This window comes from Salvelinus alpinus, chromosome 6, assembly GCF_045679555.1.
Source record: "Salvelinus alpinus chromosome 6, SLU_Salpinus.1, whole genome shotgun sequence".
NCBI classification, from domain to species: Eukaryota; Metazoa; Chordata; class Actinopteri; order Salmoniformes; family Salmonidae; genus Salvelinus; species Salvelinus alpinus.
The window spans coordinates 92,094,407-92,107,606 of record NC_092091.1 but is presented as its reverse complement, the minus strand read 5'-3'; the positions used below and the strand labels follow the sequence as shown (position 1 = coordinate 92,107,606).

General features: G+C 42.6%; 1 protein-coding gene and 1 long non-coding RNA gene across 6 annotated transcripts in view; one reads left to right on the top strand and one right to left on the bottom strand.

Moving 5' to 3' along the window:
- Nucleotides 1-1,527: 1,527 nt before the first annotated feature.
- The window catches only part of LOC139579589 (uncharacterized), a 69,049-nt gene continuing 57,376 nt past the window's right edge, over nt 1,528-13,200 (top strand). For all 5 annotated transcript variants that reach the window (XM_071408346.1, XM_071408348.1, XM_071408347.1 and 2 more), the window contains exon 1: nt 1,528-1,767. The gene's annotated coding sequence lies outside the window, so the exon portion shown is untranslated. The remainder of the gene's footprint in view (nt 1,768-13,200) is intronic.
- On the bottom strand, nt 2,428-5,248 carry LOC139579595 (uncharacterized). The gene is made up of 2 exons (XR_011675797.1): nt 4,967-5,248; nt 2,428-3,296 (listed from the first exon to the last, which is right to left on the bottom strand). It is a non-coding gene; the product is annotated as an uncharacterized lncRNA (long non-coding RNA).

Here is a 13,200-nt window from a genome sequence, read left to right as displayed (position 1 = left end):
TGCATGAAGTGTCCTTCTAGAACAGACTGGATGTTAAACTGCTGAAGCTTCTAAGTTAAAGCATCAGACTCAGACTGCAACAGACCACTGACTGCTCACTGCTGTAGATCATTCATTCAGCAAGCAGCCTGGAAACTCCAGAGACAAGTTCCGCATCATAGTTTACACGTCATTATACCTTCTATAGCTTTTAATAGACCGACCGACCGGCTTCATTCATAATGCATGAATCAGGTCGGCTCTATATGTGGTATTCTGAAACATTCGACAACGTTTGGTGACTGAACGTTGCCCTGAGGTGTATTCATCAGGAACCAAACGGAAACAAACCGTCAGAAACAGGGAGGGACTAACCTGAGCTTATCCAGTGAGAAACGCTCGTTTTTGTTGCTAAACGTTTTGCTACGATCTTGTAACGGTTTTGACTTGAGGTTATTTATAGGGGTGCCAGGTAGGTTGTGCCTACCAGAGAAAGCATGGGTTTCTCCTTTTAGTTTGGGAGGGAATGAGTCCCATCTGGTCCGTCAAGTCACACCAATACAAAGGACTTATGTAAAAGTCAAGATGGAAATATACTTTTCATAAACCCCTTAAAACATTGGAAAGAACTTCAAACAAGAGTATTCTTTTGCGTGGTTGTATTAACAACATAAATGATCACACACACACACAACAATATAACAAATCAATGCACGTATGTTCATTTAGAAATGTCCTGTACCTCGGGCATAAAAAGAGTCCAGCCCGGTAAATAAGTTCAGTGACTCAAGTGACCTTAGTCACGCAACGTTTGTCCGTAGCGTAAATCCAGTATATTCATACACTCAAAATACCACTTATTTTGCAACACAACTAGAAAGCGTATCAAAGACTAATCAAAGAATAATATGTCTGAACTAGATAAATCACAGTATACATCACCCCAAACAAATGAAATACCGTGTACAAAAAGTTGTAGTCAGTCGGTCAGTCAGACAATCCGCCAACAGATCTCCAGCGGAGAAAAGGCCACGAAAACCAACGGAGAGTTGTAGTCCACAGACGCACAGAGTGGATCCAATCCTGGGTAAACTCGCTTTAAGGCTACAAAACACACTGTAAGGCAACAAAACAAACGGAATAGTGAAGCCTCATGAACTGAAGGTAGTACACATCCTCATTCATGTCTCAATCACAACTTCACCTTTGCGCAGCTGATGCTGGCTATTTAATTGGGAATTAAAGGGGAAGCGCCCTATTAGAAGGAGAAGCACTGAGGCGGTTCAGAAATATTCAGGGCCGTCACAATCTGCACTATTGAATGCACCCCTGGAAAGTATGAGACAGCGTTCCTGCTGGTGACGACTACAACAAAACTATTTTCAGGAGCCAAAAATAGTTGAATGTTGCCATTAAAAATGACAAGAATAGAGCTAACGTGATTTCTTATTATAAATGTCTGAGACGTGTTTGTCCTACATAGTGGTCTTTATATCTGAACGTTCAAAAACGTTGCGTCTTGCTGAACCGCCCCAATAATGTTTTTATACACGGAAGTATAAGTGAAAGTAAAACAGGTATATCGACACACAAGGTCACTGTAGCAGCAGGCAACTAGTAGATGTAGTTGTCGATAGGAGATGACAACACATTTACAGTCTAGTTTGATTTGTTTCCTAATATCCCTTCAGGTTGTATTACTATCATCCAGTGATCCACATAACATGAGGATGAACCCTGCTATTCTCCACTCAGGCTGCGGAGAGAGAAAGACGATTAAACGATAAGGTAGGCAACAATCTGCAATATAACTGTTCAATGGCTATTTCATTTTACGATTCTTGAAGAATATAATTTATAAAGACCTCATCTGTGCCCAGTATAGCCCTATATTGGACGCTGCGCATGGGCGTCCTACATTAGGTGGCTACAATGCGGCGCCCGGAAAATAACAGGCGAAATTCTTTAGGTGGGGTAGACTACTTGTTTCCGAAAACCCTGTTACGGAAGGCATATGTGTCTATAATCCCTCGTCCGTTGGACCGGATTGTGTGTGGATATCTTTAGAAAATACTTTATAGAAACCGTCTGAACCGAACTTTTCTCCAAACCGGCACCTATAACTTGGCTGTATTAGGCTACGAGGAAGCGCGTCTTGAGCGCTGTCTACCACAGCCAAGGTGCCGGTTTGGAGAAACGTTCGGTTCAGACGGTTTCTATAGGTCTACAGATATCCACATATGATAGAACCCTGACCGACGGACAAGGAGTTACGGATTATCGATATTCAGTAACAGGATTTTAGGAAACAAGTAGCCTACCCGCCTACATAATTCTGCCAGTTATTTTCCAGGCTTCACATTGTAGCCACCAAGGACGCCAATGCGCGCACGCGCAGCGTCCTAATATAGTGGTAAACATAGAAATAAGAATGAATAGAAGATTGAATGAATGGAAGGGTATTTTACTCCATTATAAGGAATTCTTATCACGTTACAAGATCCCTGTAACACCTAAAGATTGTGTACTAGTTTTAGATGGCCATTCAACAACATTAGAGCAATAGGAACCTTGTTTCAATGTTGTATCTATTCCTTACATACATTGGAATGGTTTTATTGATAATATCTGTTGGGAAAAAGTTTGGATGTTGCCTCACACATACCTACTATTAACACAATTAAGGACGTTTCTTCTTCAATTATTCATAAATATTATCCTACCAACCACTATATGAAGAAGTGTAAAAAACACCATAATTTCAAGTTGTACCTTTTGTAATGACCACCCAGAAACAGTGTTGCATCTTTTTGGGGATTGTGTTCATGTGAGGAATCTGATGCAAGACATCAGTAGGTTTATAATGGAACACATTTATGAAGATCTTACACTATAATGGAGAGATGTGCTCCTTAGATTCTTTACTTAGGATAGAAACAAGTTGAAACAATTTTATGCAATTAATTTCATTATTCTTTTGGCCAAATTTCATATTTACAAATGCACACTACTGGTCAAAAGTTTTAGATTCTTGAAATAGTCACCCTTTGCCTTGAATACAGCTTTGCACACTCTTGACATTCTCCAAACCAGCTTCACCTGGAATGCTTTTCCAAAAGTCTTGAAGGAGTTCCCACATATGCTGATCACTTGTTGGCTGCTTTTCCTTCACTCTGCGGTCAAACTTATCCCAAACCATCTCAATTGGGTTGAGGTCGGGGGGTTTTGGAGGCCAGGTCATCTGATGCAGCACTCCATCACTCTCCTTCTTGGAAAAATAGCCCTTACACAGGCTGGAAGTGTGTTGGGTCATTGTCCTGTTGAAAAACAAATGAAAGTCTCACTAGGCACAAACGAGATGGGATGGCGTATCGCTGCAGCACCCTCAGCACCCTTTCTTCCTGTGGCTATGGTGGCTAGGACTATAAGACTATATGGTAGCTAGGACTATAAGACTATATGGTAGCTAGGACTATAAGACTATATGGTAGCTATGACAATAAGACTATATGGTAGCTAGGACTATAAGACTATATGGTAGCTATGACAATAAGACTATATGGTAGCTATGACAATAAGACTATATGGTAGCTAGGACTATAAGACTACAGGGTAGCTATGACAATAAGACTATATGGTAGCTAGGACTATAAGACTACATGGTAGCTAGGACTATAAGACTATATGGTAGGTATGAGACTATATGGTAACTAGGACTATAATACTATATGGTAACTAGGACTATAAGACTATATGGTAACTAGGACTATAATACTATATGGTAGCTATCAGACTACATGGTAGCTATGAACGATTCTTGAATGATATAATTCATAAAGACATCATCTGTGCACAGTATAGCTCTGTATAGGACGCCGGCAGCGTTGCAGTTCTTGCAAAACCCAGCAGCGTTGCAGTTCTTGACACAAACCGGTGATCCTGGCACTTACTACCAAACCCCGTTCAAAGACACTTTAATATTTAGACTGTATTCAGCTAAAACTGATCATTCAGACTTTATATACTAGAACATGTTATAATAGTGCATGAAGGGTCCTTCTAGAACAGACTGGATGTTAAACTGCTGAAGCTTCTAAGTTATAGCATCAGATTCAGACTGCAACAGACCACTGACTGCTCACTGCTGTAGTTCATTCATTCAGCAAGCAGCCTGGAAACTCCAGAGAGAAGTTCTGCATCATAGTTTACACGTCATTAAGATTATAACAGCCAAACGCTGTCGAATGTTGCCGATAGAAATGTCATGAATAGATGTGATTCCTTCTTCTAAATATCCGAGGCATGTTTGTCCTACATAGTGTTTTTTATATCTGTTCAAAAACGTTGCGTCTTGCTGAACCGCCCCCAATAATGTTTTTATACACGTTCCATACATTCCATATACCTCTCATCCCCGGGTTAATTCCAGGACCTCCTTTGAGGATTTACCACCCATCTTATTAAATTACTTTCCTTGTTATTATACTTATTCTCACAATCTATGTGTGTGCTTTTACTGTTTTTATAATTAAATCTTACAATCTATGTGTGTGCTCTTATTCTCATATATTTTTTAATAGTCCCAGACTACTTCCCATATATTTTTAATAGTCCCAGACTACTTCCCATATACCCCTAATAGTCCCAGACTACTTCCCATATACCCCTAATAGTCCCAGACTACTTCCCATATTCCTCTAATAGTCCCAGACTATTTCGATACGGGGTAGTTTCTTTTGGTAATGGCCTCAACTACCTTGAGTCATTGCAGACCCAATTTCGTTCAATACTCAGCCCCCCGTTTTATATTTATCTAGATACTTTGTTACTTTTGAACTTTCTCTATATATATAAAAAAGGTATACTGAATATGAATCCTCCTGGACTTTAGTGATTATCACCTTACCTACATAAGATTTATAACAATGTATACGTCTAATGCAAGTTTAGATCCTACCCCCAAAATCCATGAATAAAGACTACTGACCTTATTCTTGCAGCTGAGAATTCAATGTAGGTTGGATCTCGTCACCACCTCTGTCGTGTACCAGTTCACCACTGGCCTGAAATAAACCCTAAATTCAGAGGTCAGGTCTTTGTCTTACGGATCCTGGATCCGCCTGGTTTTCAGCAGTTCCTTGGGACGACAGAGGCAGGTATTGAGATCCGGCTCGAAGGACCAAGTTGTCACGAGAATTCTTTATCCCAATGTTGTGAACTCAACTCTCACTTAAGCTTTGAATAATTCCCAGGGGTTGTAAATCCCTGGTTAATTTTAATTTTATTTTACCTTTATTTAACTAGGCAAGTCAGTTAAGAACAAATTCTTATTTTCAATGACGGCCTAGGAACAGTGGGTTAACGGCCTGTTCAGGGGCAGAACGACAGATTTGTACCTTGTCAGCTCGGGGATTTGAACTTGCAACCTTTCGGTTACTAGTCAAACGCTCTAACCACTAGGCTACCCTGCCGCCCCAAATGAAGAATTCGACAAAGTCCCAGTCTGCAATAGGTAAAAAGTTTATTCAGAGAACGTTCTGAAAATCATACAATGCACATTTGGTAATATACCTCACATTTGGTCATCAATGCCCCTCCTCTTCTCCTAACCCTATCAATACTATTTACAAGTCTTCTCCTACACATCCATTGCTTATCATATCCTGCAACATGTTACATAATCTACTGCAAGCCTAACAGTTTCTCCCCTCCCTGGGTGGGGAGACCTCCTTCCTGTTATCAGTTTCACAGTAGTCACAAGTTGTCTGTCACAAGCTGTCTGTTAACAGTTCCTGTTTTCCTATGCACAATCATGCAAGAATTCTAGTCTTATGATTCAAATACATTTCACTCCATTATACAGTGACAGGGTGGAATACTGTTAGTTATTGCCTTGACATTAATTTGAACGTATAAATAATTTAGTCATTAAACATATAAATCATGTGAATTTATTCACAACACCGAAACAGGGAGGCACTCAGCTAAACTTGTCCAATGTTTTGCTACGGTGTTGAATACACCCTAGTAGTGTATTTTTTATTTTTTTATTTTTTTATTTCACCTTTATTTAACCAGGTAGGCTAGTTGAGAACAAGTTCTCATTTGCAACTGCGACCTGGCCAAGATAAAGCATAGCAGTGTGAACAGACAACACAGAGTTACACATGGAGTAAACAATAAACAAGTCAATAACATGGTAGAAAAAAAAGAGAATCTATATACAATGTGTGCAAAAGGCATGAGGTAGGCAATAAATTGAATAATTACAATTTAGCAGATTAACACTGGAGTGATAAATCATCAGATGATCATGTGCAAGAAGAGATACTGGTGTGCAAAAGAGCAGAAAAGTAAATAAATAAAAGCAGTATGGGGGGTGAGGTAGGTAAATTGGGTGGGTAGTTTACAGATGGACTATGTACAGCTGCAGCGATCGGTTAGCTGCTCGGATAGCAGATTTTTAAAGTTGTTGAGGGAGATAAAAGTCTCCAACTTCAGAGATTTTTGCAATTTGTTCCAGTCGCAGGCAGCAGAGAACTGGAAGGAAAGGCGTCCAAATGAGGTTTTGGCTTTAGGGATGATCAGTGAGATACACCTGCTGGAGCGCGTGTTGCGGGTGGGTGTAGCCATCGTGACCAGTGAACTGAGATAAGGCGGCACTTTACCTAGCATAGCCTTGTAGATGACCTGGAGCCAGTGGGTCTGACGACGAACATGTAGCGAGGGCCAGCCGACTAGGGAATACAGGTCGCAGTGGTGGGTCGTATAAGGTGCTTTAGTAACAAAACGAATGGCACTGTGATAAACTGCATCCAGTTTGCTGAGTAGAGTATTGGAAGCTATTTTGTAGATGACATCGCCGAAGTCGAGGATCGGTAGGATAGTCAGTTTTACTAGGGTAAGTTTGGCGGCGTGAGTGAAGGAGGCTTTGTTGCGGAATAGAAAGCCGATTCTTGCTTTGATTTTGGATTGGAGATGTTTGATATGAGTCTGGAAGGAGAGTTTGCAGTCTAGCCAGACACCTAGGTACTTATAGATGTCCACATATTCTAGGTCGGAACCGTCCAGGGTGGTGATGCTAGTCGGGCGTGCGGGTGCAGGCAGCGAACGGTTGAAAAGCATGCATTTGGTTTTACTAGCGTTTAAGAGCAGTTGGAGGCCACGGAAGGAGTGTTGTATGGCATTGAAGCTCGTTTGGAGGTTAGATAGCACAGTGTCCAAGGAAGGGCCGGAAGTATATAGAATGGTGTCGTCTGCGTAGAGGTGGATCAGGGAATCGCCCGCAGCAAGAGCAACATCATTGATGTATACAGAGAAAAGAGTCGGCCCGAGAATTGAACCCTGTGGTACCCCCATAGAGACTGCCAAAGGACCGGACAACATGCCCTCCGATTTGACACACTGAACTCTGTCTGCAAAGTAGTTGGTGAACCAGGCAAGGCAGTCATTAGAAAAACCGAGGCTACTGAGTCTGCCGATAAGAATATGGTGATTGACAGAGTCGAAAGCCTTGGCCAGGTCGATGAAGACGGCTGCACAGTAATGTCTTTTATCGATGGCGGTTATGATATCGTTTAGTACCTTGAGCGTGGCTGAGGTGCACCCATGACCGGCTCGGAAACCGGATTGCACAGCGGAGAAGGTACGGTGGGATTCCAGATGGTCAGTGATCTGTTTGTTGACTTGGCTTTCGAAGACCTTAGATAGGCAGGGCAGGATGGATATATAGGTCTGTAACAGTTTGGGTCCAGGGTGTCTCCCCCTTTGAAGAGGGGGATGACCGCGGCAGCTTTCCAATCCTTGGGGATCTCAGATGATACGAAGGAGAGGTTGAACAGGCTGGTGATAGGGGGTGCGACAATGGCGGCGGACAGTTTCAGAAATAGGGGGTCCAGATTGTCAAGCCCAGCTGATTTGTATGGGTCCAGGTTTTCCAGCTCTTTCAGAACATCTGCTATCTGGATTTGGGTAAAGGAGAAGCTGGGGAGGCTTGGGCGAGTAGCAGCGGGGGGGGCGGGGCTGTTGGCCAAGGTTGGAGTCGCCAGGAAGAAGGCATGGTCAGCCATTGAGAAATGCTTGTTGAAGTCTTCGATTATCACGGATTTATCGGTGGTGACCGTGTTACCTAGCCTCAGTGCAGTGGGCAGCTGGGAGGAGGTGCTCTTGTTCTCCATGGACTTTACAGTATCCCAGAACTTTTTGGAGTTAGAGCTACAGGATGCAAATTTCTGCTTGAAAAAGCTGGCCTTTGCTTTCCTGACTGACTGCGTGTATTGGTTCCTGACTTCCCTGAACAGTTGCATATCGCGGGGGCTCTTCGATGCTATTGCAGTTCGCCACAGGATGTTTTTGTGCTGGTCGAGGGCAGTCAGGTCTGGAGTGAACCAAGGGCTATATCTGTTCTTGGTTCTGCATTTTTTGAACGGAGCATGCTTGTCTAATATGGTGAGGAAGGCACTTTTAAAGAATGACCAGGCATCCTCAACTGACGGGATGAGGTCAATATCCTTCCAGGGTACCCGGGCCAGGTCGATTAGAAAGGCCTGCTCGCAGAAGTGTTTTAGGGAGCGTTTGACAGTGATGAGGGGTGGTCGTTTGACCGCGGACCCGTGGCGGATACAGGCAATGAGGCAGTGATCGCTGAGATCTTGATTGAAGACAGCAGAGGTGTATTTGGAGGGCAGGTTGGTCAGGATAATGTCTATTAGGGTGCCCATGTTTACGGATTTAGGGTTGTACCTGGTGGGTTCCTTGATGATTTGTGTGAGATTGAGGGCATCAAGCTTGGATTGTAGGACTGCCGGGGCGTTAAGCATATCCCAGTTTAGGTCACCTAACAGAACAAACTCTGAAGCTAGATGGGGAGCGATCAATTCACAGATGGTGTCCAGGGCACAGCTGGGAGCTGAGGGGGGTCGGTAGCAGGCGGCAACAGAGAGATTAATTTTTAAAATTAGAAGTTCGAACTGTTTGGGCATAGACCTGGAAAGTATGACAGAACTTTGCAGGCTATCTCTGCAGTAGATTGCAACTCCTCCCCCTTTGGCAGTTCTATCTTGACGGAAAGTGTTATAGTTGGGTATGGAAATCTCAGAATTTTTGGTGGCCTTCCTAAGCCAGGATTCGGACACGGCAAGGACATCAGGATTGGCAGAGTGTGCTAAAGCGGTGAGTAAGGCAAACTTAGGGAGGAGGCTTCTGATGTTGACATGCATGAGGCCAAGGCTTTTTCGATCGCAGAAGTCAACAAATGAGGGTGACTGGGGACATGCAGGGCCTGGGTTTACCTCCACATCACCCGAGGAACAGAGGAGTAGTAGGATGAGGGTGCGGCTAAAGGCTATCAAAACTGGTCGCCTAGAGCGTTGGGGACAAAGAATAAAAGGAGCAGATTTATGGGCGTGGTAGAATAGATTCTGGGCATGATGTGCAGACAGGGGTATGGTGGGGCGTGGGTACAGCGGAGGCAAGCCCAGGCACTGGGTGATGATAAGAGAGGTTGTATCTCTGGACATGCTGGTCTCAATGGGTGAGGTCACCGCATGTGTGGGGGGTGGGACCAAGGAGGTATCAGAGGTACGGAGAGTGGAACTACAGGGTCCATTGCAAACCAAAACAATGATAATGATAACTAGCCTGAATAACAGTATGCAAGGCATATTGATATTTGAGAGAGACATACAATAAGGCATAAAGTGATTGCAGGTCTTGATTGGGAGAGCTAGCTAAAACAACAGGTAAGATAACAGCAGCAATAACAGGGTGCTAGTCTAACACAGCAACAACAGGTAAAAATGGCGACGACTAGGCTGAGAGGGTCGGATTAACTACACACAGATCCTGAGTTAAAGCACAGAGCCGACAGATAAAACACAAATAAACAGAATGGAGTACCGTGAATTAATGGACAGTCAAGCATGCATCAGCTATGTAGCCAAGTGATCATAGTGTCCAGGGGGCAGCCGTAGATGGAGCCGGGAGGCCTCCACTAAGCTAGCACGCAGCGTTTAAAGTTAGTAGCCCGGGGGGTGGTCTGCTCAGACGGAGGGGGTCTGCTCAGACGTGGTCGTGTCGACAGAGAATCCAAGCCAGATGGCGATGCTGGTAAATTGGTGAGTAATATCCAGGCTAATAACAGGGCTGGTGTCTGTGCAGAAGGTAAAAGCTACTAGCAGCGGCAAAAAAATGGCTAAATTAGCTTGTAGCTGGTATTGTAGCCCAAGAATTCGCTGGTAGACCTCTTCAGCTAGCCGGCAGATGGGCCTAGCTCGAGGCTAGCTCAAGGCTAACTGGTGCTTGCTTCGGGACAGAGGTGTTAGCCAGTAGTAGCCACTCGGTTGCAGCTAGCTAGCTGTGATGATACGGTGTAATTGTCCGGAGCTTGCGTCAGGAATCCGGTGATGTGGTAGAGAAAAAGCAGTCCTATATGCTCTGGGTTGATATCGCGCTTGCAGAATGGCAGTTATTGGCCCGGTATTGAAGCTGGCTGTGTCCGAGTTGAGGGTGAAGACCGCAGCAGTGGCTAACTGACTACTAGCTAGTAGCTAGTTATCTGGCTAGCTTCTGATTGGGGTTACGGTTCTAAAGTATAAAAAAAATAGCAGGTCCGTACCACATTGGGCGAGGCGGAATGTAGGAATGTATATTCAGTTCCTAGGTGGAAAGTGAAATTAAAATATATACGAAATGTATACGAAAATACGAAGACTATTTACTATTTACACGAGACAAGACAAGACACGTCCGACTGCTACGCCAGCTTGGATTGAATGCGGTCTAGTGTATTTGTTTGGCTGGTCCATATAGTAGTGTATAATGGCCCATATAGCAGTGTATAATGGCCCATATAGTAGTGTATAATGGCCCATATAGTAGTGTATAATGGCCCATATAGTAGTGTATAATGGCCCATATAGTGGTGTATAATGGCCCATATAGTAGTGTATAATGGCCCATATAGTAGTGTATAATGGCCCATATATTAGTGTATAATGGCCCATATAGTAGTGTATAACGGCCCATATAGTAGTGTATAATGGCCCATATAGTAGTGTGTAATGGCCCATATAGTATTGTGTAATGGCCCATACAGTAGTGAATAATGGCCCATATAGTAGTGTATAATGGCCCATATAGTAGTGTATAATGTGGTCTAGTGTATTTGGTTGGCAGGCCCATATAGTAGTGTATAATGGCCCATATAGTAGTGTATAATGGCCAATATATTAGTGTATAAAGGCCCATATAGTAGTGTATAATGTGGTCTAGTGTTTTTGGTTGGCTGGCCCATATAGTAGTGTTTAATGCGGTCTAGTGTATTCGGTTGGCTGGCCCATATAGTAGTGTATAATGGCCCATATAGTAGTGTATATTTGGTTGGCTGGCCCATATAGTAGTGTATAATGTGGTCTAGTGTATTTGGTTGGCTGGCCCATATAGTAGTGTATAATGGCCCATATAGTAGTGTGTATAATGGCCCATATAGTAGTGTATAATGGCCCATATAGTAGTGTATAATGGCCCATATAGTAGTGTATAATGGCCCATATAGTAGTGTATAATGGCCCATATAGTAGTGTAAAATGGCCCATATAGTAGTGCATAATGGCCCGTATAGCAGTGTATAATGGCCCATATAGTAGTGTATAATGGCCCATATAGTAGTGTATAAATGCCCATATAGTAGGGTATAATGGCCCATATAGTAGTGTATAATGGCCCATATAGTAGGGTATAATGGCCCATATAGTAGTGTATAATGGCCCATATAGCAGTGTATAATGGCCCATATAGTAGTGTAAAATGGCCCATATAGTAGTGTATAATGGCCCATATAGTAGTGTATAATGGCCCATATAGCAGTGTATAATGGTCCATATAGTAGTGTATAATGGCCCATATAGTGGTGTATAATGTCCCATATAGTAGTGTATAATGGTCCATATAGTAGTGTATAATGTCCCATATAGCAGTGTATAATGGCCCATATAGTTGTGTATAATGGCCCATGTAGTAGTGTATAATGGCCCATATAGTAGTGTATAATAGCCCATATAGTAGTGTATAATGGCCCATATAGCAGTGTATAATGGCCCAAACAGTAGTGTATCTTGGCCCTTGTAGTAGTGTATAATGGCCCATATAGTAGCGTATAATGGCCCATATAGTAGTGTATAATGGCCCATGTAGCAGTGTATAACTGCCCAGATAGTAGTGTATAAGGGCCCATATAGTAGTGTATTTGGTTAGCTGGCTGTCAGGTCTAAACTATAATCAGAGGTTGTAAGGCTCTGAGTTTCTATCTAAGAAGAATAGTTTAACCCCATCATAGACACTAAACCCAGCGAACGGTTTGTAAGCGTTTATTCAGAGAGCTCTGAAAATCATTCAATGCACATAGCTTTTTATACCTCACATTTGGTTTTACAACACATTTTATAAATGCCCCTCCTCTTCTCTAACTCTGTCACAATGTTCTACTTTGATAGCTCCTTCTGTCTAACAGGGTACATCTATAATTCTGCTTCATGTCTGCAGCTGACAACTCAATACAGGAAACCTCTGTGGTTTCGAAGCACCTGGTTTACTTCTCTTCTCGGAACTCAGTCTCGCCTAATCTGCTGAGAAATAGATCAACTTGTTTTCTTCAAACCCACACAGACATGTTCCATCTTAACCGACACGTTCTTTTATGCATTCAATATTTCTCTAACCTACTGTTAAACACACTTACAAATGCTAACTGTTCTCTTCTATTATTCAACATTAACTCAATAAATGAATCCTATTTACAATTTTACACTACTATATCGGCCCATATAGTAGTGTAAAATTGCCCATATAGTAGTGTATAATGTGGTCTAGTGTATTTGGTTGACTGGCCCATATAGTAGTGATTAATGGCCCATATAGTAGTGTATAATGGCCCATATAGTAGTGTATAATGTGGTCTAGTGTATTTGGTTGGCTGGTCCATATAGGAGTGTATAATGGCCCATATAGCAGTGTATAATGGCCCATATAATAGTGTATAATGTGGTCTAGTGTATTTGGTTGGCTGGTCCATATAGTAGTGTATAATTGCCTATATAGTAGTGTATAATGGCTCATATGTTAGTGTAAAATGGCCCATATCGCAGTGTATAATGGCCAATATAGTAGTGTATAATTGCCCATATAGTAGTGTATAATGTGGTCTAGTGTATTTGGTTGGCTGTT